This window comes from Schistocerca cancellata, chromosome 3 (genome assembly GCF_023864275.1).
Source record: "Schistocerca cancellata isolate TAMUIC-IGC-003103 chromosome 3, iqSchCanc2.1, whole genome shotgun sequence".
NCBI lineage: Eukaryota > Metazoa > Arthropoda > Insecta > Orthoptera > Acrididae > Schistocerca > Schistocerca cancellata.
Genome location: NC_064628.1, coordinates 416,920,492 through 416,947,381, shown reverse-complemented (window position 1 = coordinate 416,947,381; position 26,890 = coordinate 416,920,492). Strand labels below are relative to the sequence as shown.

Genomic DNA, 26,890 nt, shown 5'->3' with positions numbered 1-26,890 from the left:
ACCCTCTCCTCCCAGCCACCCCAACCTATTGCATCCCCATAATACAGTTTATAGCTTAACACGGCTCTACAGCACTTAGATGTGTTGCAAACGTGTGATATTCGTTCTTAAACCTCGTCATTTAGAAGCGAACATTAAATTTCTACAATTGAACCTAATTATTGGCTATTCTTTCATCCCCTGCAACGCCTAAACTATAAGTCCTAGAGATAAAATGAATGGAACGTTTTTGTAGGAAATGTAGTATATGTAGGAAATGTAGTATATTTTTTAGCAGGAAAGATTTTCGCTAGAAGTCGCGGTATTCAAATTATCAAAGAAAAGATGGAATAAAAACGGAATTGCCCCTGCAATAGATTCCTTAGGAGTCAGGAAGAAAAGACCAGCACTCTACCCAACGCCGAACCTGGGCATCGGGCGCTGTGCGGTCATCCTCTCGAGAATCCTGAACGATCCATAACACGAAGATAGTAACCTGGAGATGATTGCGATCTCCCGCACCTTGAAGCCTAGCTTCAAGAGCTCGCTCGCAGATTATGGGGTCATAGTCCCCCTCCAATTTAGCGTGGTCGACGTGAGGTAGACATCCGTGACGCAGGGACTCCGGTCGAGTTAAACTGATGTCGAGTTAAAAATCATGTTTCAGTCCACCAACTCTACCCTAACACTTACACACCACCGGTCAGGAAATTTAGTATGTTGTTTATGGCCTTCCTTCCTAGAACTGTACAAAATTTGCGACTGCAAGAATTATTCTCTTATTCGATCTTTTTGGTCTTGATCGACTAGGCTCCATATCGTAGCTGGAATGAAATCCTATTCGTTCAGCTCCGGTTATATACTGTTCTTACAGCTCCACGAGCCTGCAGTGCTGCCAGTTGTCACTGAATAACCGCTGTGTCCGTGATGTTTCGGCTCACCCGAGTGTGTTCTGTAATTTGCGCTTTCGTTACAACCTCTTCTACCGTTCCTTCCTCTTAAAACGCTGGCACTGGGTGCCAAGTGTAATGGGTCTACTCTGTAGTTACTGGTTTTGATTTTTTAAGTGCTGGTTTTTTACATTCTTACTTGCGCAGCGTATTTTCATAATTGTTCATATGATGTATTCTAACTAAATAGGGAAAAAATGCGCACAATAATCTTGTTCTCTGAAATTCTCGCATCATTATCTTGAAAAGGTGTTCTGGTGTCTATTCTTCTTTGATTACGTTTTCCTCTACACATACATATAATCTGATCTTCAAGATGATGTTGAGCTCCACTTGAGTGCATAGATCTTTTCTCAAGATGAAACGTAGGCAGGTGATTAAATGAAGTAACAAACCTACATTATCAGTTTCCCCAATTTGTTTTTCGGCTTCACCTGCTATCAGACAACATTACCATTTATTGCACCACATTATTGCACCACTTTCAGCAGTCTGTTGAAATTATACTCGTTCGGTAACTTTTTTATACCACAGTCAAGCCGATGCTATGCCGTCTGTATTCTGTTTTAAAAATTGATAATTTTCTCAGCATTTCCTCAGCACTCCATTATTACCTTCGTCGTGATTCACTCTTTTGTACGCCACTCCGAACATCCAAGGCCATTCTGCTTCTGTGATGATGTGACGCTAGCTTAGAGTTCCATCTACCAGTTTCATGTCTTTGTTTCGCAGACTATTCTTTTCACCGGTTGCACCACATGGCTTAATGTTACTTACCGATGAGAACAATATTCTGCCAAAGAATTTCCGATTGTAATCGGTACTTTCTCAGAGTTATGCCTATAACTGAGACTGAGTTCGAGATGAATTTATTTTCCTTTTACCTGCAGAAAGTTTTAATTAGTTTTACATTAATAAAATGTAAGGTGACATCGAAGGTTTCTCAAGATATGGTTACCTCACAGTCCCTAACCTAAAATAATCTTTCGCGTCATTCATTGCTTTTTAGACATAAAATTTAGCAACAGCGTTGATCGCTTAAAACAAGCCTTGCACTGAAAACGTTTATATCTTTATTTTTCGTTTTTAATTTTCTTTATATTTCTTATCATGCATCACGTTGATAATGTATGCCTGTTCTTCTCAGAGATTCGACGACGTTTGCTTACATTCTGCTATCACGTAAGTCCATAAAAGCACTAAATGCGCATTTTCTCTTTGATCCTACTAAGTACTACATCATGGTTGCTTCCTGGACAGGCTTATAATATCTGAAGCTTGCTTAGTGCCACGACTGATCATGTTTGTACCGACAATTTTTTATCGCCAATCCGGCTCGTATTTGAAGACTTTTAGTGTCCGCTCACTACAAAATATTTTTCTTTTTTCTTTTTAGATGCAGGCAAATTTCAAAGAATGGAGCACATTTTCGTTATCTTTCACTCGCCATAGTATTGATGATATTCACTGCATAGTAAATTTTCACTAGGAGCGATATGTATGCTTACGCTCTTTTCACGTTACGAGTATATTTTGGACATTCCTTTATTAATTTGAATACACGCAAAATGCTTTTTACAATGTGGATTGCACCAGATGATGATGCGGTTTTAGGTCGCGAAACCAGTTGTGTTTTAATAAACAACTATTTTACGAGCTGTTAGCAGAGTTATTCCTAACATCGTGGATCTCAACAGGTGAGATTGCCCGGAATATAAAATAGTTTTCTGATTTGCCAGAACTACGTAAGGGGAAAGCTGGAACAGATCCACGGAGGGAACGGGATCAGTAATCAAGACATTGGACTCGCTTTCTGCAGGACAGTGTTCAGATCCCCGGCTAATCAGCAGTAACGTAGGGTAAATACTGGGATGGGGATGGTCCTACGAAAAATGTCACGGAAAATTTGCTTCCCTCCTCTCCCCCCCCCCCTCCCCCGTCTGAATTCGTCTTTTGACTCTAATGACCATTATGTTGACGAGACGGTCAACTCTAAGCTAGTTTCCTTCTATTTCAGGGTGGAGCCGTTACACACCCCATGGGCGGCTGATTTGCTTCCGCAGTCGGAGAAATTGCTTCCTTTTTCTTGGTAAGTCTCCTGTTTGACATATTTTCAGACACTAAAGAAAGATTTTCTAATGAATACAGTGTACAGTGTATCTCAAATTATAGGGACGGTGTTTCTAACGTCTCTGGTGATATGAACCCACCGTTTTAATTTAAATGTTTCACGTTTTTTTTTTTTTTTTTTTTTTGTGGTTTTAGGGCGCACAACTTCAATGGTCATTAGCGCCCTGACTACTCTAAGAAGGCACCGCGAGGCACAAGTGGACAACAACAACTAAAAGGGAAAACACGATAAAAGACAGACTGACAGGCATAGAATTAAAAAACAGCATCATCAAATGTCCTGAGAGAGGTTTGTCAAATTGATAAAACGAAGAACACGAGCGACTGCTCGTGGGTCATCCGCTAAAATGGCATCGAAAGTACTTGGCAGGTTAAGATCTAGACGCAGTGTGTTAAAATATGGACAGGACATTAAAATGTGTCGAACCGTCAGCAAGTGTCCACATGGGCAGAACGGCGCTGGCGCAGCCGTCAGCAGATGGCGATGGCTGAACCGGCAGTGTCCAATTCTTAACCGGGCCAAAACTACCTCCTCCCGCCGAGAAGGGCGTGAGGAGGACGTCCAAGCCACAGGAAGAGGTTTTAAGGCCCGAAGCTTGTTGTCTGTAAGTGCAGCCCAATCGGCATGCCACAGCGACACAATGCGCCGACAAATGACCCTGCTAAAATCGGACGAAGGGACACAACAAGAAGCTGTCCGAGGCTGGAGGACCGCAGCCTTGGCTGCGGCATCTGCAGCTTCGTTCCCAGGGATACCGACATGGCCAGGAACCCACATAAAGCTAACCGGAGAACCGACGTCCACCAGCTGCTGAAGAGAGCGTTGGATCCGGTGTACGAAAGGGTGAACCGGGTACGGATCACTGAGGCTCTGGATGGCGCTCAGGGAGTCGGAGCAGATGACATAAGCAGAATGTCGGTGGCGGCAGATGTAAAGAACAGCCTGGTAGAGGGCAAAGAGCTCAGCTGTGAAGACCGAACAATGGCCATGGAGCCGGTATTTGAAACTTTGTGCCCCGACAATAAAGGAACACCCGACCCCGTCATTGGTCTTAGAGCCATCTGTATAAATGAAAGTCATGTTGATGAACTTCGAACGAAGTTCCAAAAAACGGTAGTGGTAGACCGAACCGGGGGTAACCTCTTTTGGGAGCGAGCTGAGGTCAAGATGAACGCGGACCTGAGCCTGGAGCCAAGGTGGCGTGTGGCTCTCGCCCACTCGAAAGGTTGCAGGGAGTGAAAAATCAAGGTGTTGAAGGAGGCGACGAAAGCGAACTCCAGGGGATAGCAGGGCAGAGACATACAACCCGTATTGACGGTCGAGAGAGTCGTCAAAAAAGGAACGATAAGACGGATGGTCGGGCATTGACAGTAGCCGACAGGCATACCGACAAAGCAGTATATCGCGCCGGTAGGTGAGTGGCAATTCGCCAGCGTCAGCATGAAGACTCTCTACGGGACTAGTATAAAATGCTCCGATCGCAAGTCGTAAACCCCGATGTTGTATGGAGTTGAGGCGGCGTAAGATGGATGGCCGTGCAGAGGAGTATACGAAGCTCCCATAATCCAGCTTGGAGCGGACGATCGACCGATAGAGACGAAGTAGGACAGTTCGATCCGCTCCCCACGACATACCACTGAGAACACGGAGGACATTTAAAGAACGGGTACAACGGGCGGCCAAATATGACACATGTGGAGACCAGCTAAGTTTCCTGTCAAATGTAAGGCCTAAAAATTTGGTTGTCTCCACGATTGGGAGAGCAACGGGACCGAGTCGTAAGGACGGTGGGAGAAACTCTTTGCAGCGCCAGAAGTTAATACAGACCGTCTTCTCGGCAGAAAAACGGAAGCCATTGGCGACACTCCAGGAGTAAAGACGGTCAAGAGAACGCTGAAGACAGCGCTCCAGGACACGTGTACACTGCGCGCTGCAATAGATGGTAAAATCGTCCACAAAAAGGGAGCCTGATACATCAGCTGGGAGGCAATCCATTATTGGATTGATCGCGATGGCGAAGAGAGCGACGCTCAAAACTGAGCCCTGTGGCACCCCATTCTCGTGGCGAAAGCTGTCGGACAGGACAGAACCCACACGTACCCTGAACTGTCGATCCAGTAAAAAGGAACGAATAAAAAGAGGGAGGCGACCGCGAAGGCCCCATGTATGCATGGTGCGGAGAATGCCCGCCCTCCAACAGGTGTCGTAAGCCTTCTCCAAATCAAAGAACACAGCCGCGGTCGGGCGCTTCCGCAAGAAGTTATTCATAATGAAGGTCGACAAGGTAACTAGATGGTCAACAGCAGAGCGGCGCCTACGAAATCCACATTGTACATTGGTAAGTAGGCGTCGAGACTCGAGCAGCCAAACCAATCGAGAGTTAACCATTCGCTCCATCACTTTACAGACACAGCTAGTAAGCGAGATGGGTCGATAACTGGAAGGCAAGTGCTTGTCCTTCCCCGGCTTAGGAATCGGGACAACAATAGACTCGCGCCAGCATGCGGGAACATGCCCCTCAATCCAGATGCGATTGTATGTACGAAGAAGAAAACCTTTACCCGCAGGAGAAAGGTTCTTCAGCATCTGAATATGAATAGAATCAGGCCCTGGAGCGGAGGACCGTGATCGGCCAAGTGCGTTTTCGAGTTCCCGCATGGTGAATGGGGCATTGTAACTTTCACAATTCGAGGAGCGGAAGTCAGGTGGCCTAGCCTCCTCTGCCTGTTTGCGGGGGAGGAAGGCAGGGTGGTAATGAGCGGAGCTCGAAACCTCTGCGAAAAAGCGGCCGAAGGCATTGGAGACAGCCTCAGGGGCCACAAGGACGTCATTCGCGACCTTCAAGCCAGAAACTGGGGAGTGGACCTTAGTGCCAGATAGCCGGCGCAGGCTACCCCAGACAACAGAAGAAGGAGTAAAACTGTTGAAGGTGCTTGTGAAAGCAGCCCAGCTGGCTTTCTTGCTTTCTTTAATAATACGACGACACTGAGCACGTAATCGTTTATAATTAATACAATTCGCCACTGTAGGGTGGCGTTTAAAGGTGCGTAAAGCACGTCGACGAGCACGTAAAGCGTCTCTACATGCTGCGGTCCACCAGGGGACCGGTACGCGACGTGGAGAAGAAGTAGGGTGAGGGATGGAATATTCAGCAGCAGCGAGAATGACTTCCGTGAGGTGTGCGACCTGACGATCGCAGCTTGTGAAGGTTTGATCCTGAAAGGTCGCCCTGGAAGAGAAGAGCCCCCAGTCTGCCTTGGAGATGTTCCAACTAGAGGAGCACGGAGAGGGAGTATGCTGCAGGAGATGGATAACACACGGGAAGTGGTCGCTCGAATATGTATCAGCAAGTGCATACCACTCAAACCGGCGTGCAAGTTGGGGAGTACATATAGAGAGGTCTAAATGGGAATAGGTGTGAGATGTGTCCGATAGAAAAGTAGGGGCGCCAGTATTGAGGCAGACAAGATTGAGCTGGTTGAAAAGGTCTGCTAACAAGGAGCCCCTCGGGCAGGATGCTGGAGAGCCCCAAAGGGGATGGTGGGCATTGAAGTCTCCAGTTAACAAAAATGGTGCAGGTAGCTGAGCAATAAGTTGCATCATGTCTGCCCTGGTAACGGCAGATGACGATGGAGTGTAAACGGTACAAAGGGAAAACGTAAAAGTGGGGAGAGTAATGCGGATGGCAACTGCCTGCAGGCCGGTGTGCAACGTGATGGGATCGTAGTAAATATCATCCTGGACCAGCAACATAACCCCTCCATGAGCTGGGATACCTACCACAGGGGGTAGGTCAAAACGCACAGAGGTGTAGTGTGCCAAGGCAATTTGATCGCATGGGCGTAGCTTCGTTTCCTGGAGGGCTACGACGAGCGGACGGTGCAAGCGGAGCAGCAACTTCAAGTCCTCTCGGTTGGAGCGAATGCTGCGAATATTCCAGTGAATAAGTGCCATCGTAAGAAAAGGAAGATGAAAAAAGGGGTCACCTCGAAGGCCGCTGAGGGCATGGCTTCGAGCGAGCACCGCCGCCGCTATCAGTAGGCGGACAGTCATCGTCCATTGGGTCCATAGGTTCATCGGCCATCTCGGGAGGATGGCCGGGAGGGGGAGCTTCCTCCGCCGGTGAACGGCCAGATGTACGGCTACCAGCGGTGCGGCCAGGCGAAACGGATGACGGCCTGGGGCGGCAACCGCTGGGTGGCGCAGGAGAAGAAATGCGCCGTGGCGGAGAACTGTGCTTCCTATGAGCCTTTTTGGAAGGACGTTTGGTGGAAGTACCGGTCGAAGGCTGGGAGGTCGAGGAACGTAGGAAGTCTGCACGGAATGGTTCCTTCTTGAAGGCCCGTGCATCTGACTTCGGGGTCTTCGTCTTAGCAGAAGCTGATGAAGGGGCTGATGTCTGTGGGGTGATGGGAGGAAGAGGAGACGTCGACCGCGCTATCTTAGCACTGGCCGAACGGACGACCGTGGTGCTGAAGGTCAGATCGCATGTCTGGGTTGCTACCTCCCTGGTAGAACGAGGAGAGGCGAGGACAGCACTGTATTTCCCCGCTGGGAGCAGCGCGGGCTTCCTACTAGCCAATAGCTTGCGAGCAGCCGAGGTGGACACTTTCTCTTTGACCCGAATTTCTTGGATACAGCGTTCTTCCTTATAGACAGGACAGTCGCGGGAGGATACGGCATGGTCACCCTGACAGTTCACACAACGAGGAGACGGAGGTGGACAGTCACCCTCATGGTCATCCCTGCCACAAGTGACACATTTAGCCGCATTGGAACAAGACTGTCGAGTGTGATTGAAACGCTGACACTGGTAGCAGCGCGTAGGTGTCGGGACATAGGGGCGAACAGAAATAACCTTGTAGCCCGCCTTGATGCGCGATGGCAGCTTAACACTATCGAAGGTCAAGAAAAGTGTCCGGGTCGGTACAAGGTCATTGTTGACCTTTTTCATGACCCTATGGACAGCCGTCACGCCCTGCTCTGCGAGGAAAGATTGAATCTCCTCGTCAGTCAATCCGTCGAGGGAGCTAGTATAGACTACACCACGAGACGAATTCAAAGTTCGGTGGGCCTCCACCCGGACAGGGAACGTGTACAGGAGTGTGGCCCGAAGCAGTTTTTGTGCCTGAAAGGCACTCTCAGTTTCTAGTAATAAGGTGCCGTTACGCAAACTGGTACAAGATTTGACAGATCCGGCTATGGCATCTACGCCCTTCTGGATAACGAAAGGGTTGACAGAGGAAAAATCCTTTCCGTCCTCAGATCGAGAAACGACGAGGAACTGTGGGGCAGGCGGTAGTACTTTTGTCACTGGTGGCTGGTCACGTTTCCGTTTTGGGGCAGAAGTCGAAAGCGATGGAGTAGAATCCATTGCGGAGGAATCCCCCATGATTGCCAGCGTCTCCGATGGCGCGCTCCTTCCTTGTGGGGACCCTCTCAGAGGGCACTCCCGCCTTAGGTGAATGTTTACACCTCAGGTCACACCTCCCGAGAAACAGACGGAGGGACCAATCGGCATGGTCAGAAGGTATCAGCTCAGGCAATCACCCCTCCCCGGGCCTGGCCTTTACCAGGGGGTACGCGCGTGCCTTACATGTCTACCCACGGCGGGGACTTACGCGTTACCCCGTCACCGGCTACGCGTGCGAACGCGTGGGTCGGCCTTCAGGCACGCACAGGGAGGAAGGAAGAAGAGGAAAAAGAAGAGAGAGAGGGAGAAAGAGGACAGACTGTCTCAAACGCCAAGGCGGAGACCAGAGAAGGCAAGGAGAAGAAGGCAATGAGAAGGCAAGGAGAAGAAGGCAATGAGAAGGCAAGGAGAAAAGGCAATGAGAAGGCAAGGAGAAAAAGGCAATGAGAAGGCAAGGAGAAAAAGGCAATGAGAAGGCAAGGAGAAAAAGGCAATGAGAAGGCAAGGAGAAGTCAAGGGAAAGAGTAAGGAAGACAGTGAGGTGGAGAAGAGCAAAGAAAAGAACCAACAAAAGGAAGGAAGAAACGAGAAGTGAAAAACCAGAAAGACCACAATTATAGGTCGTGGAACCGTCCGTCTCCGGACGCAGGCGCTAACTACCCCCGTGAGGGGGATGGACTCCTTTTAGTCGCCTCTTACGACAGGCAGGAATACCTCGGGCCTATTCTAATCCCCGGACCCGCAGGGGGGAAATGTTTCACGTGAAATGAGGTCGTGGAATTAAGAGTGAGTATGAGGCAGCTGCTGTAAACATTTTATGTCACATAACGAACATCTTCCTGCTGAATTGGAAGGTGTGGAGTGTTCTTAGTGAAGCTGATTTCTGTTCATGAGTGGTTGCAGACGTACTTGTAACGTACGGTGAAGGGTCGAGACAGACGAATGTGTATACAGAGAAAAGTTTCACTACAGCTGCCATACTATTTGGGAGAAATTTCTCCCTGTGCATAGATATGTACAAGAAAATGGGTCTCGTGAGATGCAGGCGGTCGGCTGAGGTGCTTGTACAGTAGTATTTAAGAATATGGGTTTGGATCGCATGGGAGAATATTCATCACTTGCCCAAGAAGTGTACTCTTCAAAGTATTTTGTGTGCAGAGAACTGATGATGCAATAACAAAACCTCTGTCACATAACTGCGCAGAATGATTTGGAATCCTGTGTTTACTTCCCTCAGTGAATATCCGATGCTGAGACTGGCGTTCATCTGAGTGTTGGCTCTGTGCTTAAATTATTCTTGAAATATGTAGGCTTTTTTTTTTTTTTTTTTTTTTGGTCATCAGTCTACTGACTGGTTTGATGCGGCCCGCCACGAATTCCTTTCCTGTGCTAACCTCTTCATCTCAGAATAGCACTTGCAACCTACGTCCTCAGTTATTTGCTTGACGTATTCCAATCTCTGTCTTCCTCTACAGTTTTTGCCCTCTACTGGTCCCTCTAGTACCATGGAAGTCATTCCCTCATGTCTTAGCAGATGTCCTATCATCCTGTCCCTTCTCCTTATCAGTGTTTTCCACATATTCCTTTCCTCTCCGATTCTGGGTAGAACCTCCTCATTCCTTACCTTATCAGTCCACATAATTTTCAACATTCGTCTATAGCACCACATCTCAAATGCTTCGATTCTCTTCTGTTCCGGTTTTCCCACAGTCCATGTTTCACTACCATACAATGCTGTACTCCAGACGTACATCCTCAGAAATTTCTTACTCAAATTAAGGCTGGTATTTGATATTAGTAGACTTCTCTTGGCCAGAAATGCCTTTTTTGCCATAGCGAGTCTGCTTTTGATGTCCTCCTTGCTCCGTCCGTCATTGGTTATTTTACTGCCTAAGTAGCAGAATTCCTTAACTTCTTTGACTTCGTGACCATCAATCCTGATGTTAAGTTTCTCGCTGTTCTCATTTCTACTACTTCTCATTACCTTCGTCTTTCTCCAATTTACTCTCAAACCATACTGTGTACTCATTAGACTGTTCATTCCGTCCAGCAGATCATTTAATTCTTTTTCGCTTTCACTCAGGATAGCAATGTCATCAGCGAATCGTAACACTGATATCCTTCCACTCCTGAACCTTTCTTTCATTTCCATCATTGCTTCCTCGATGTACAGATTGAAGAGTAGGGGCGAAAGGCTACAGCCTTGTCTTACACCCTTCTTAATACGATCACTGCGTTCTTGATCGTCCACTCTTATTATTCCCTCTTGGTTGTTGTACATATTGTATATGAGCCGTCTCTCCCTATAGCTTACCCCTACTTTTTTCAGAATCTCGAACAGCTTGCACCATTTTATATTGTCGAACGCTTTTTCCAGGTCGACAAATCCTATGAAAGTGTCTTGATTTTTCTTTAGCCTTGCTTCCATTATTAGCCCTAACGTCAGAATTGCCTCTCTCGTCCCTTTACTTTTCCTAAAGCCAAACTGATCGTCACCTAGCGCATTCTCAATTTTTTCCCATTCTTCTGTATATTATTCTTGTAAGCAGCTTCCATGCATGAGCTGTTAAGCTGATTGTGCGATAATTCTCTCACTTGTCAGCTCTTCCCGTCTTCGGAATTGTGTGGATGATGCTTTTCCGAAAGTCAGATGGTATATCGCCAGACTCATATATACTACACACCAACGTGAATAGTCGTTTTGTTGCCACTTCCCTCAATGATTTTAGAAATTCTGATGGAATGTTATTTACCCCTTCTGCCTTATTTGACCGTAAGTCCCACAAAGCTCTTTTAAATTCCGATTCTAATACTGGATCCCCTATCTCTTCTAAATCGACTCCTGTTTCTTCTTCTATCACATCAGACAAATCTTCACCCTCGTAGAGGCTTTCAATGAATACTTTCCACCTATCTGCTCTCCCCTCTGCATTTAACAGTGGAATTCCCGTTGCACTCTTAATGTTACCACCGTTGCTTTTAATGTCACCAAATGTTGATTTGACTTTCCTGTATGCTGAGTCTGTCCTTCCGACAATCATATCTTTTTCGATGTCCTCACATTTTTCCTGCAGCCATTTCGTCTTAGCTTCCATTATACTTCCTATTTATTTCATTCCTCAGCGACTTGTATTTCTGTATTCCTGATTTTCCCGGAACATGTTTGTACACTCCTGGAAATGGAAAAAAGAACACATTGACACCGGTGTGTCAGACCCACCATACTTGCTCCGGACACTGCGAGAGGGCTGTACAAGCAATGATCACACGCACGGCACAGCCGACACATCAGGAACCGCGCTGTTGGCCGTCGAATGGCGCTAGCTGCGCAGCATTTGTGCACCGCCGCCGTCAGTGTCAGCCAGTTTGCCGTGGCATACGGAGTTCCATCGCAGTCTTTAACACTGGTAGCATGCCGCGACAGCGTGGACGTGAACCGTATGTGCAGTTGACGGACTTTGAGCGAGGGCGTATAGTGGGCATGCGGGAGGCCGGGTGGACGGAACGCCGGATTGCTCAACACGTGGGGCGTGAGGTCTCCACAGTACATCGATGTTGTCGCCAGTGGTCGGCGGAAGGTGCACGTGCCCGTCGACCCGGGACCGGACCGCAGCGACGCACAGATGCACGCCAAGACCGTAGGATCCTACGCAGTGCCGTAGGGGACCGCACCGCCACTTCCCAGCAAATTAGGGACACTGTTGCTCCTGGGGTATCGGCGAGGACCATTCGCAACCGTCTCCATGAAGATGGGCTACGGTCCCGCACACCGTTAGGCCGTCTTCCACTCACGCCCCAACATCGTGCAGCCCGCCTCCAGTGGTGTCGCGACAGGCGTGAATGGAGGGACGAATGGAGACGTGTCGTCTTCAGCGATGAGAGTCGCTTCTGCCTTGGTGCCAATGATGGTCGTATGCGTGTTTGGCGCCGTGCAGGTGAGCGCCACAATCAGGACTGCATACGACCGAGGCACACAGGGCCAACACCCGGCATCATGGTGTGGGGAGCGATCTCCTACACTGGCCGTACACCACTGGTGATCGTCGAGGGGACACTGAATAGTGCACGGTACATCCAAACCGTCATCGAACCCATCGTTCTACCATTCCTAGACCGGCAAGGGAACTTGCTGTTCCAACAGGACAATGCACGTCCGCATGTATCCCGTGCCACCCAACGTGCTCTAGAAGGTGTAAGTCAACTACCCTGGCCAGCAAGATCTCCGGATCTGTCCCCCATTGAGCATGTTTGGGACTGGATGAAGCGTCGTCTCACGCGGTCTGCACGTCTAGCACGAACGCTGGTCCAACTGAGGCGCCAGGTGGAAATGGCATGGCAAGCCGTTCCACAGGATTACATCCAGCATCTCTATGATCGTCTCCATGGGAGAATAGCAGCCTGCATTGCTGCGAAAGGTGGATATACACTGTACTAGTGCCGACATTGTGCATGCTCTGTTGCCTGTGTCTATGTGCCTGTGGTTCTGTCAGTGTGATCATGTGATGTATCTGACCCCAGGAATATGTCAATAAAGTTTCCCCTTCCTGGGACAATGAATTCACGGCGTTCTTATTTCAATTTCCAGGAGCGTACTTCCTCCTTTCATCAATCAACTGAAGTATTTCTTCTGTTACCCATGGTTTCTTCGCAGCTACCTTCTTTGTATCTATGTTTTCCTTCCCAACTTCTGTGTTGGCCCTTTCAGAGATGTCCATTCCTCTTCAACTGTACTGCCTACTGCGCTTTTCCTTACTGATGTATCTATAGCATTAGAGAACTTCAAACGTATCTCGTCATTCCTTAGTACTTCCGTATCCCACTTCTTTGCGTATTGATTCTTCCTGACTAATGTCCTGAACTTCTTCATCACTACTATATTGTGATCTGAGTCTATATCTGCTCCTCGGTACGCCTTACAATCCAGTATCTGATTTCGGAATCTCTGTCTGACCATGATGTAATCTAATTGAAATCTTCCCGTATCTCCCGGCCTTTTCCAAGTATACCTCCTCCTCTTGTGATTCTTGAACAGGGTATTCGCTATTACAAGCTGAATTTGTTACAGAACTCAATTAGTCTTTCTCCTCTTTCATTCCTTGTCCCAAGCCCATATTCTCCTGTAATCTTTTCTTCTACTCTTTCCCCTACAACTGCATTCCAGTCGCCCATGACTATTAGATTTTCGTCCCCCTTTACATACTGCATTACCCTTTCAATATCCTCCTACACTTTCTCTATCTGTTCATCTTCAGCTTGCGACGTCGGCATGTATACCTGAACTATCGTTGTCGGTGTTGGTCTGCTGTCGATTCTGATTAGAACAACCCGGTCACTGAACTGTTCACACTAACACACCCTCTGCCCTACCTTCCTATTCATAATGCGTCCTACACCTGTTATACCATTTTCTGCTGCTGTTGATATTACCCGATACTCATCTGACCAGAAATCCTTGTCCTCCTTCCACTTCACTTCACTGACCCCTACCATATCTAGATTGAGCCTTTGCATTTCCATTTTCAGATTTTCTGGTTTCCCTACCACGTTCAAGCTTATGACATTCCACGCCCCGACTCGTAGAACGTTTTCTTTTCGTAGATTATTCAATCTTTTTCTCATGGTAACTTCCCCCTTGGCAATCCCCTCCCGGAGATCAGAATGGCGGACTATTCCGGAATCTTTTGCCAATGGAGAGATCATCATGACACTTCTTCAGTTACAGGCCACATGTCCTGTGGATACACGTTACGTGTCTTTAATGCAGTGGTTTCCATTGCGTTCTGCATCCTCATGTCGTTTATCATTGCTGATTCTTCCGCCTTTAGGGCAATTTTTCACCCCTAGGGCAAGAGAGTGCCCTGAACCTCTATCCGCTCCTCCGCCCTCTTTGACAAGGCCGTTGGCAGAATGAGGCTGACTTCTTATGCCGGAAGTCTTCGGCCGCCAATGCTGATTATTTATCAAAATTTAGGCAGTGGCGGGGATCGAACTCGGGACCGAAGACGTTTTGATTATGAATCAAAGACGATCCCCCTAGAATGTTTCTTTTTTTTACCTTTTTTTCCTTTATTAAAACAACCATATATTTACATAAGCACAAAAACAAAATATTGAAATGCTGGAACTGATTCAACACGAATTGTTTCCTACAATAGACTGAAGAACACATTTCAATATAGTGCCATTTGTAAGCTTAGAAAATATATCATAAATAGTAGCCTCTTCAGTCCAGACAGAGACATTGATCCGAAACGCAAACATATATATATAATTGATTGTCTTAACTGGAATGACAGTTCTGTCATTTGATTCATAACCGTCCAAACTCAAAGTAATTTGGAGCACACAAACGGATAACAAGAGATGCACAGGTACATAAATTAATGAAAACGTCATAATGAAGCTAATTACACCATTGAGAAGTCGGGAGTAGTCCTAGGAACTGGTATAACCTCTTACTCGTTGTGTATTTTGTTCGCTACATAGTCTTGCATGTGATTTGTGTCCTTACCGGCATCGAGAATTACCCTACGCCTTGTTTTTCAAAAATTATGTCTAACATGTTAGCAAACATCTTCCTGAAATTGGGGTAACGTTTCATCTTCCAGCGTGCCGTTCTCATGTAAGCCTCGAAACTAATGAGATTATCTTCACTATTGTGGATGATGATATATGCCACAAACTGTCCTAACATCCACATCACAGTGTTGTTCTTGATAGCGGGAAAATGTTTCGCGTCCGGCCAGAGCAGGATGTCGGTGCAGTGGTTGGCTGGGCTGCTGCGGGTAATCAGGCCCAGCCTCTGCTGCACCCATTTCCAGTTAATGAGATGACCGCCACAAGTGAAGCGATGGCGTAAGGTGTCGACCAGGCCACAGCGGACGCATTTATCACTGTCACTTAAACCGATTCTATGCAACCTTTCATTAGTGGGTATAACATCGTTTACCACTTTATACCATGTGGACGCCACTTCAGCAGTGTGGACGGTTAAACTTATGTTGTCCCAAACTGCCTTCCAATGAACACTCGGGTATTTAAGTTCAATAGGATTCCGGACTATTGGAGATGTCCATCTTTTTAATGACAGGTGCGTCGTCGGTAAATCCTGCGTGAAATAATGTCCATCAATATAGCTTACTTCAAGAAAAAACTGCTTGACATGTCGTAGTTTGTAATGTATTTTACCTACATCAATGGGTGGATGCGTATCGGTGGGTTGTAAGGTTCGGAAGAGCCAACTGGTTACGCTGAGAGTTTCCTTGTCCAACAAATGGGTGATTCGTTTAATACATAACGCAGTACACTTTCGGTTAATGTCAGGCATGTTTAGTCCGCCGGCCTGTCTGGAAGACGTCAGCGTGGTGTATTTCACTTTGAACAGATGCCCTTGCCAGATAAATCTATTAGAGAGTTTCATCACGTGTTTGGCCTGCATCTTGGGGACTGGAAATAGTTGGGCCATATAGTACGCTTTACTGAATATATAACTGCTGAGGAGTCGTATGCGTTGGAGAATGTTAACGGACCGCCAATTGTTTTCATAGATGGCACCTTGCATTTTATTGGTGACCTGCTTCCAATTTTTTGCATTCATTTTTAGCGGGCATTTGTCGATAATCATCCCCAGAGTGGTGTGGTTTTCGACACGCTTCGCCCAAGGTATAACAACTGCGTCGAATCCTCGAATGTTGACGAAGGTGCACTTACCGGCGTTGATTTTAGCACCGGAAGCACGACAGTACTCGTCTACCGCGGTCTTGAGGGTTGATACGTCTCCGTCGTTGCGCAGTAACACTCCGACGTCGTCGGCGTAAGCACGAACCACGAAGGACGTCCCGGCGATCGAAAGGCCTGCAAGTTTGTCATGAATAGAGCGTAAGAGCGGCTCGAGCGATAAAACAAATAACATCATGGAGAGAGGGCTCCCCTGCGGCACTCCTCTTTGGACCTCGATGGGTTGAGTAAGCGGTCCATTTACGCTGCTTCTGGTTGTAATGCCCGTGACGAAATGTTGCACGACATTTATAACCCGTTGCTCAAAACCACACCGCTGCAGTAGCTGTAGGAGGTACTCGTGGCGGACGCGATCAAAAGCCTTGCAAAAGTCGATAAACAGCAAAGCGAGATTCACGTTAGTGACTGACGCTATGGCTATTACATCTCTATATTCCGAAAGGGGCGTCATAATAGTGCGACCAGGGATGCATGATTGATGGTTGTGAATCACTTGCTTCATTAACGCACACAATCTGCTGTTGAGTGCTCTGGCGAAGGTTTTGTAATCAAAATTGAGTAAAGTAATAGGTCGGAAGTTATCTAAGGTTTTTCGGTGTTTGCTTTTTGGTATCAATACAATTCGGCCTTCCTTCATTTCGGCCGGCACGTCACTCCCTCGCATCACTTCATTGAGAAAATCTGTAAATGCGTGTCCGATTATGGGCCAGAAGCGCACATAAAATTCCCGTGGCAAACCATCAGGGCCAGGGGATTTATTTGATGGCGAGCCAGAAATCATTTCAAGGACTTCGTCTGGAGCAAAATCGTGTACGACCGCCAAGTTGTCCGCAGGTGTGACTACGGTGGGCAGAGCACTCACGATATCGCCGCCGTCATCACCATATGTTTCACATTGCGAGTACAGATCCGTGAAGTACCGATAAACTGCAGTAAGAATATCACTCTGTCGGGTCAAACGGAGTCCATCATCTGTGTCCAGCTCCCCGATAAAAGCTCGCTTGCAATGGGCACGATGTTTTATGAGGTGATACAGCGATGCAAGTTCGTCCTCTTGAAGCGATTTTGCTTTAGATCTGATCTTTAGTCCTTCAAGCTGCGTTCGCTTTATGCCTATAAGCTTCGCCTTTATTTGCTTGATGGTCGTCAGCTGTGTGTTGGTTGGTGTCGTAGTCGCATACAACTCCCGCAGAACTGTTTGGTAAAAATCAATCGTGCGTTTGACATCTTGCGCCCGTTGCCAACTGTAGTTTCTTAAAGATAATCGCATTTTCCGTTTGACCACAGCATTCCACCAGGCTATCTTGCTCGGATATCTGCAGCATTGCTTGAGACAATCCGCCCATGTCGTGGAGATGACATCTTGTAGCAAGGCATCGGCGAGAATAGAAACATTTAGGCTCCACGGAATCCTATGCCATATGCTGTTTGTCCAGATTTATTGTGACACAGAGGGCGCAGTGGTCGGAGAAGCTAGCCGGAATGACATCGGCGTCCAGAACATGTTGGCAAATGTTCTCAGAGATGTACAAACGGTCTAGACGGCTACATGCGGTGGTGGTCAGGTACGTGTACTTTACCAGGGTAGGAAATTTCAGTTCCCACGCATCCTTCAGCTGCAGGTGACGCACCAGATCATGTAGTTCCCTACAGTAATTAAAGTTTAGCGATTGGTCTTTCTGATATCATTGATACCAGCACTGGTGTTCTTGGCGGCCACGGGTGTTCCTCAACATCATTCAGATAGTTCACACAGACAGGTAGGACCTGTAGACGAGCATTGTCATGTTGAAAAATTCATATTACCATATAATCGCGCGAAAGGTAACACTTGGGGAATCGGGTCGTCCATGATGTATCGTTCTGTCATCAGAGCTCTTTCAGTCACTAACGGTCGTGACCATTCATCAGCAGTCCATGATTTCCAGGCGCGGCCTCACTCTAGACGTAGTCGTTAGTGTTGCACTGTTAGTAAAAGCCTACGCGTGGGACTGACATTTAGTGTTCTGTAATACTTCATCTCACATACAGTGTGATCTATTACTAATATAACCAGTCTCCATGGTCCCAGACTGCACCATATTCCTTATCGTTTCCCCAGGAACAATGAAATTAAAATATGACTAATAACTGCTGTCATCGTGTTTTATTAGAAATGAAGATGCTTAAATTCCACTAGTCTATCAAAGAAGCCTTTAAGTGAAATAAAATATAAACTATTTTTCCCAGACACTTGACAGATGTTTGGATAACGTGGGAGCACCGTCTATAATTTAGAGGTGCGCTGGATCCTCTCTTTAAAGGAACAAACATTCGTGGTTGACCGCCGCAGGTCGAGATGTTAATTAACTTCTGCGGCATACCTTGTCTGTGAGCTGCGTCAAGCGCCAGTGGCAGCCTAACTCAGCTACTCTGAAACCATATTTACATCTGTTAGTAAACGATAACACTGACTTGTTATCTGTCGGTATCAAATAAAACTGAAATAACACTCTTACTTCTAAAAAGTTCACAGGCATTACATAATAATGACTACATTTGAATGCCTAAGGTTAACTATATCCACCGAGACCCTATGAACTATATAGGGGAACGCGGGGCAAGATGGGGAAGCTAACTTTAAACTCTTACAAAAGGGATAAAAATAAAAAATTGAAGTAGGTTTGATTATAATTTGTTTACTTAACCATTGAATTACAATAGCATGCAATGAAACCTGAAAACTTGTTACATTTGGTTAGAAATATCTCGATTTGAAACATAAACTACCAATTCCCCGTCTTGCCCCATATGCGGGGTAAGATCGGGAACTAGCATGAATTCATCTCTAAAGCTTAAATAACGACTGGAATAACGAAATCATGTGACGATAAGGTTTCGAAACATGGTTCCGCGAATTGTAGAATCAGATATTACGTTTTATTTAGGCCTCTTACTTTCACATAGTACACTTTCTAACAGATCGAAGAACCCCATTGCTTGTGCGATTGATGTGGCCTATGGTTTTCGTATTGTTAAGGTAGGATTTCGTGCAAGAAACCCATTTAACCAATCTCTTCCAGCAGATTTGGCTGCAGTATTAAATGGATGTTTGATGTTGTTTCGTTCAGCTAGCTGAAAAGCAAGTTCACAAAGTTCTTTAAGTGTTAGGCCAAAATACTGTCCTTCCATCTGTGTTAAGTAGTGTTTAAGTTGTGCCTCTTGTTCTGGGGTGAACACACTAGTGATTGGTCCTAACCTTCTCACAACTGCATAGCCAGGATTAGCACATTTCTTTGCCACAAGTCGTTCAATTGTTGTCTGTGTGACTCCGCAGATCGTGGTCGTGCGGTAGCGTTCTCGCTTCCCACGCCCGCGTTCCCGGGTTCGATTCCCGGCGGGGTCAGGGATTTTCTCTGCCTCGTGATGACTGGGTGTTGTGTGATGTCCTTAGGTTAGTTAGGTTTAAGTAGTTCTAAGTTCTAGGGGACTGATGACCATAGATATTAAGTCCCATAGTGCTCAGAGCCATTTGAACCATTTTTTTGTTGTCTGTGTCACGTTGAACTGTCGAGCAGCCATGAAAGAACCCATATGACTTTCTATAACAGCATTTACAGCGTCTTCCATTGACTCCAATGACCAATCTTGCCTAGACGTTTATCGCCGATACTTGCGAACCATCTGAAATAAAGCACGTGGAACGTACTATTGAGTCAGATCATTCCTGGTAATCTATATTATGTAGTAAATACCATATTTCCAATAGTCAGTCGTTAAATCATAGCAAGAATACTGATTTTGCACGTTTTGTATAATTTTATTCACCATTTAGTCTAAGGCATACTTTGTATTTAATTAGGAAACGTTGGAATAACCAATACCATTCTATTTACAATTGTATTCAGCATATAATGTACGTGTTCAAAACCCGCAGCGAGGTAAACACATGAGACGATAAGATCGTAATGGTTGGACAAATAGTAGGAGCAAGACGGGGAAGCTCCCCATTTTGCCCCACCCCGTCTTGCCCCCTACCATGCTGTCAGGTTATGTCACGCCTACATGAATCCTATTTAGTGAAAATAGACTACTGACACAGCAGTTTACTGTTAATAAGACGTACTATTCAGTGCTATATATACAGTCTGAACAAATGTTCACGAAACACATGTTTTAGGACCTCGAAAGGTGTAAAACATTGCAAATCAGCATAACAATTGTACGTACCTTGCAAAGCTCACAGAAACCGCCGCGAAACTAAGGTTCAGCAATATCAACACACTGGGACTTGTGTATTGATGATGTTGAAGTAGCTATCCACAGATGGCAGCACTCTAACTGTAGCTTATAGCCCTTCCCCGTCTTACTTCACCTCCTCGTCTTGCCCCGCTTTCCCCTACTACAGCTTTACTAAATATGTTTGTGAAATTTAGGATACATTGCAGTGGTTCTCGTAACTTCCGGATAGTGCCTGTGTAATATTATTTTTTGAATATGTTTCAACTAGGATTCTTCCGTTTTGTCTCTTCTGTGTTATAAAACTGACGTTCGGCGGTGTCTTTACAAGCTTACGTTAACATTAGCCCACCCTATAGTCATTAAGTGATGTTTTGGACTCATGACAGTGTTTTACATAATTTATTGATAGCGTCGGCTTAAGACTGTCGTTCGAAAATAGCATGCTTTTTAATTTCCATTCACATCGTGACTCATGCTACCTAAAACTTACGTTCAGCGAACACTTTTGCGTCGTTTACATTCTCGTGTTTTACACATCCAAATACCATCTAGAAGCTAGCTGTATAACTCACCTTTTAACATTATTAAGTTTTTTGCAATGTCTTTAGTTTACTGTGTGACAAATGTGGATGTTGTCGTAGCTTAATTTGTTTTAAAAAAACATGTTGGTGTTTCATTGGCGTGAATGCAGCGAGGAAGTCAATAGAGTTTCAGATGAGGCTTTTCCATGGAGTTATTGACTATGTAGCCGAGACAAGAAAGTCGTAGAACGAGGAGGAAGGATTTGGGTCGTTCAGGCAGAATTATAATAGACAGGTTGAAGGGGAAAGAGACAAAGGGATCTGGGAGAAGGTAACAAATAATTGGCGAAGGAGGAAGCCTGACAAATAAAATTCCAGATTCCGGTTAGTAATCAGTTTGACTTGTTTTCTGAAACAAGAGAAGACCCTCAATCAATTTTTAAGCTAAGGAGAGTCCAGCAGGATCAGAGACACGACATTGTGACAAGAAGGGTAGAAAAGTCACGTAGAAACAAAAGATTCTTATTGCTAGTGTAGCAGTCACGGGAGATGTGTATCCCAAAGTCTACAGGAAGAGCTAGGTGTAGAATATCAGGCTACAAGTATCGTGAAACCTAATGACAAGCTTACCCATGTGACAGATAACATTGGAGCCTTGTGCAGAGATTTTGGTGGAGATGATGGTGTACTTCCTGTAGGAGGAGAAGGAAACAGCCTGGCGAGCTACATTGAATATGGTATTAAAGGTGACCTAGAGGAAATAAGAGTTGCAACATTACACACTCGTGTGGGGTTTGTAGAGGTTTTTTAGCGCCATAACCAGCCCTGCGTTAACATGGCTATAAGCGGTGTTAACAGAGAGTTGTGCGGACTGATTGTGACTGAAACAAGGTCTCGTATCTATGACGTGACTGTGCTTCGGAGATGGGAATGCACATATGGTGGCCTGCGCCGGAATGGGAGGCAGAAAGAGAAGTTAGCTGTACATCTTTCACAAGACAAAATCCCTGTGATTACTGGAGTCAGACGGACACATTTTTAAGTTTAGAGTCAAGCTGTAGACAGAGTATTGAGATAAATTAGAAAAGAACAGGACCATAGTATATGCAACAGTTTCAGATAAATGAAATCAATTTGTTTCATCAGAACATTAGAGGATTGAAAAACAAGATAATTAAGCTTCTTGTATTCCTAGAAAATGTGGAAAAATTCTGAAGTGGTGGCTGTTCTGTGTCTCTCTGAACACCACATAAACGCACGGACAGAGAAGTTAAATATCAGGTATTGTAGACTAGCATTATTTTCAAATAGAGTTAAAATGGAAAAAACAGGAGCTGAAAATGTGTAAAATTTGGTCACAAAGATAAAAAAATATTGCTTATGAATTTTTACTCCAATATAATTCCTTGATAATTGTAACAGCCTGCAGATTCCCTCTAGGAAACTTTCAATCATCTATGGAAAATTAAGATGCATTGCCGGCCAGAGTGGCCGAGCGGTTTTAGACGCTACAGTCTGGAACCGCGCGACCGCTACGGTCGCAGGTTCGAATCCTGCCTCGGGCATAGATGTGTGTGATGTCCTTAGGTTAGTTAGGTTTAATTAGTTCTACGTTCTAGGGGACTGATGACCAGAGAAGTTAAGTCCCATAATTCTCAGAGCCATTTGAACCATTTTTAAGTTGCATTATTAAGCTACCTCTCAGACAATAAGAAACAGCTAACAGTTTGTGGAGATTTCAGTGTAGATACCGTAAAAGATCTTGACAGCAAAAATGAACTACGAGTAGAATCATTATTCGGATGTTTAAATTCAGTAGCCTAGTTTCGAACTCATTTGCAGCAAGATAGTAGGACACTCATTGATAACGTTTTTGTACGCAATGCTCAGGAAGAAACTGCTAATCGACTATCTGGTAATGATGCATAGTTTATGAAAATAAATTGTTTGACACCCATCACGCCTGAGGCAGTTTCATAACAAGGTGTGAGGCTTATGAATGAGAACAGTATACAATGTTTTAAGAGTAAGTTAAAAGAGATAATGTGTGATGAAGCATATAAAGCTTGATGTAATGTTTTGAAAAGTGGTTCGAACTTAAAAAGTAATGTCCTTGGTGATATATGCAATGCAACACTGCTTTAGGGAATTTTTCCAGACAGGTTAAAAATATGCAATTGTTACACCTCTTTATAGGAAATGTGACAAACCAGACGTAAAGAATTTTCGTCCAGTTTCCTTTAAAAAATGTCGAAAAAGTAATGTACTCAAGAGTATCACACTTAAGTGGAAACAATTTGCTTTGCGTATCATTATAGATAGCTTTCTCGATTGAGAATGCTATTTATACATTATTTATACATATTGTCATTCATCAAATAATAACAGCCTCAAATAATACTAAATTAACAGTTGGTTTTTCTTTTGATCTTTCCAAGGTGTTTTATTGTATAGGTCATGGTAGTCTCTTACAAAACCGATCCTCTAGTTTTATAGAGTTTATGGCTTTTCACACAACTTGTCTGAATGATGTTTAACCAACTGAATGCAAATTTTTGTGCTGAATAATTCAACCAATGTTGGATGGGTAGAAAATTTAGTGACTATGGAGAAGGCGCAGAGGAAGTATCCAGAGGCTTCAACTTTGGAACCACTCCAATTCCCTATGTTTGTGAATGAGTTTCACTTAACATTCAACAAGCAGAATTGGTAGACGATTCAGTCTTATTACAAATCACGTTAGAGAGAATGGAACGGCTGATATCGCACGTGATATTTTCCAAACAGCTATAAAGTGGCTCTACATTATGAAAGCGCTCAACGAAGTGGGCAGGTGGCACCAAGGATGTTGACGAAATGGGTGGTCAATGTTGCAAGCCCTTCTTCCCCCTCCACCCCCACCCCCCCGCCTCTTTCAACAATTTCACACCGTTGGAGGGGAAGCAAGGAGGGCTGAAAAAGCAGAGCACCCTCGGCTACTTCGGATCACGTTGAAATTTTCTCGAATGGTTTTGAACGGTTCCTAGTGGTTGCATTCTGTGCAACAGAGCAAAAATTGCAGTCCCATTGCACTGCAAAGGGTAACGATTACGTTAAGTCCTTAAAGAAGAGTTGAATTTTCGAACTGTTGTTTTAGATCATGAAATGTGTGGGAATCAACGCCCCGAGGGAACGCGTGTTTTATTAACAATGTTTATGTCAAGTTTTTGTCGATTCTAAGCGCTGGGGGTTTGAAACGTTTTCATCTTGTACCCATAAGCAAAACCGAACGATTTCTACTATGGGCGTATCTTTGCTGACCACCATCGCTGAGGTATCAAAAGGAATAGTGAACTGCGTGTCAGATTGGGTAAACGGGGATATGACGAATCCCTTCGTGGGGAATGTCGTGTCAGACGGAAGTGTGGTGGAATTTGGTGCCAGTGTGACATCAACTAACCCATCTTACAAATCACATGAACTTCTGAGCTTTGGGCTCTTTTGACATGTGTCGACACCTTCGTGTTGGAAGCGTCGGCGATCGCGATGTTGATGTCCCTATCTGCCACACTTTTGCACCATTATAGAGCAAGGTTGTAGGCACCTTTGAGCCAAATTTCGATCGTCTACTTCGCAGCGGGAGACCAATTACGTGGTTTCGAAAAGTGAATGATTGATTCTGTTACGCAGTGTATTTGCAATAGGCCTACAGATGCGAAAACTCACTACGTATTGGTGATTCCAGAAAAAACTAATGTACAACAGCGGTTTAAGGCGCTGCAGTCATGGACTGTGCGGCTGGTGCCTTCGGAGGTTCGAGTTCTTCCTCGGGCATGGGTGTGTGTGTTGGTCCTTAGGATAATTTAGGTTAAGAAGTGTGTAAGCTTAATGACTGACGACTCAGTAGTTAAGTCCCATAAGATTTCACACACATTTCAACATTTTAACAACATCTTCCCCCTCCCAAGGGAGGTAAAAGTCTTAAATAATTTCTGATGTTACTATTGTTGATACAAAATTCCATTAAACATTAAATTGTCCGTATCTCAAAAGTAGTGTAATGTACAGCTTTTACTTTACATAAAGAGATGGCGTTGTTCAACGTACGTTTTTTTGACTGTCTAGATTGAGGAATCGAATGGTTGATTGACGTGACGGCGTAGCTGGTGTGTTCCTTATTGTGCGTCAAATGCAGGAAGAAGGAAATTAATGTTGAATGATCTGTTACCTGTGCGCCGCGCTTTTATTTATGGATGAACTAAGTTTCCGCAATGTATAATGGACACACATCGGTGGGGCACTGGCGAATCCTAACGTGTAGAAGATATCAGGTGTGAACATTTCGAAAATTCCTTTTACGAGAACAAACCTTGAAGTAAGACGTATCAGTCATTGAACCGGAAATGTTTCGCAGGTGCCACAAAGTAGCACATTGTATAGACGAATATAATCTGTAAATGTAAGGGTGACAAAAATATGGAAACACCAAGAGCATGAAACATTACCATGCCTAATACGGTGTTGGAAGCCAGTTAGCATTCAAAAGCATCCAGTTGTCTCGGAGTGGCCAAATACAGTTCCTGTTTGGCTTCAAAGAGTATGTTATACTGTTATTTCTGTATAATAGTGTCAAGTTCAGATAATGATGTGGGAGGTAGATAGTGATCCCTCATCCTTCTCTCCTAAGTAGACTGCAAACGCTAAATAGTACTGAGATCTTGGAGACAGTGCTGCCCAGGTTAGACGCGATAATTCATAAAACGAGTCCTCGACGATGTTAGTTTCTTGAACACAAGTTCTGTCGTGCTCCAACACATCGTCACTACTGGAGAACAAACCCTGTACAATGGGATGGACCCGGTGAGCCAAACTGGTTACGTAACCCTTGTCAGTAATGTGACCTTGCAGAGAACGCAAGGGACCCATGGAATACTAGGACTTGGCTGCCGAAATCATCGCCGAGCTCCTGGCTTGTTTCCGTCGTAGGGTGTAAACTCGAAAGTTGATAAAAATGTGAAACAAGACTCATCCGACCAAATGACTGTCTTCCATTGCTCCCTAGTCCAGGTTTTATGATTTCGGTACCACGGTTTCCTGTTACGAGTATTTGCATCACTGATGAGGCATTTAGGGATTTCAGCTCGCTCCTGCAATTCCCACCTTAAGGAGCTCCCTTCGTATGTATGTGGGGCTGAGAGGATACACGAGTTGGTTCAAATGGCTCTCAGCACTATGGGACTTAACTACTGAGGTCATCAGTCCCCTAGAACTTAGAACTACTTAAGCCTAACTAACCTAAGGACATCACACACATCCATGCCCGAGGCAGGATTCGAACCTGCGACCGTAGCGGTCACGCGGTTCCAAACTGACGCGCTTAGAACCGCACGGCCACACCGGCCGGCCGATACACGAGTGTGACACTCAGTTCTGTAGTGACTTTTGCAGCTGTAGTCTTATTTTTCGTCGCAGTCCTATTCAGTGTCCGTGCGTCAAGATCACTCAATGAACCTTTTCGTCCGCATTGTGAGTTAGCGGATGATTTTTTTCTGCTTTCCATTTATGCAGCATATATCTTCGATGTAGTGCCTTTTGCAAATTCTTCGGCTCCCTTGATTACGGATGCACCCGCCATAGGAGTACCAACAGTTTTCCCACATTCGAATTGATTTAGCTCCGACATAATGCACTGGAAACTACACCTAACACTGTCCTGGCTACGACTGACACGAGCAACGTGTTCAGGGCGAAGCACACATGTCGCCCTCGGTGAAATACAACACCGCAAACAGCAGGATTGGCTGGAATCTAGATTTATTTTCAAGCGTGGATTTCTGTCGATATTTTTGCCCAACCACTTTGTACGTTAATGTGACATATTTCATATTGTGCACTATGGAACTGTAACCCTATGGGCTCAAGCTCACAATGACGATATAGATCTCTTGTCGTTACCTGC

The 26,890-nt window shown here is 45.3% G+C and overlaps 1 protein-coding gene across 3 annotated transcripts in view; it reads left to right on the top strand.

Moving 5' to 3' along the window:
* LOC126175163 (diuretic hormone receptor-like) overlaps positions 1-26,890 on the top strand; it is a 586,395-nt gene that overhangs the window by 210,023 nt on the left and 349,482 nt on the right. For all 3 annotated transcript variants that reach the window (XM_049921750.1, XM_049921748.1, XM_049921749.1), the window contains exon 2: positions 2,947-3,018. The gene's annotated coding sequence lies outside the window, so the exon portion shown is untranslated. The remainder of the gene's footprint in view (positions 1-2,946; positions 3,019-26,890) is intronic.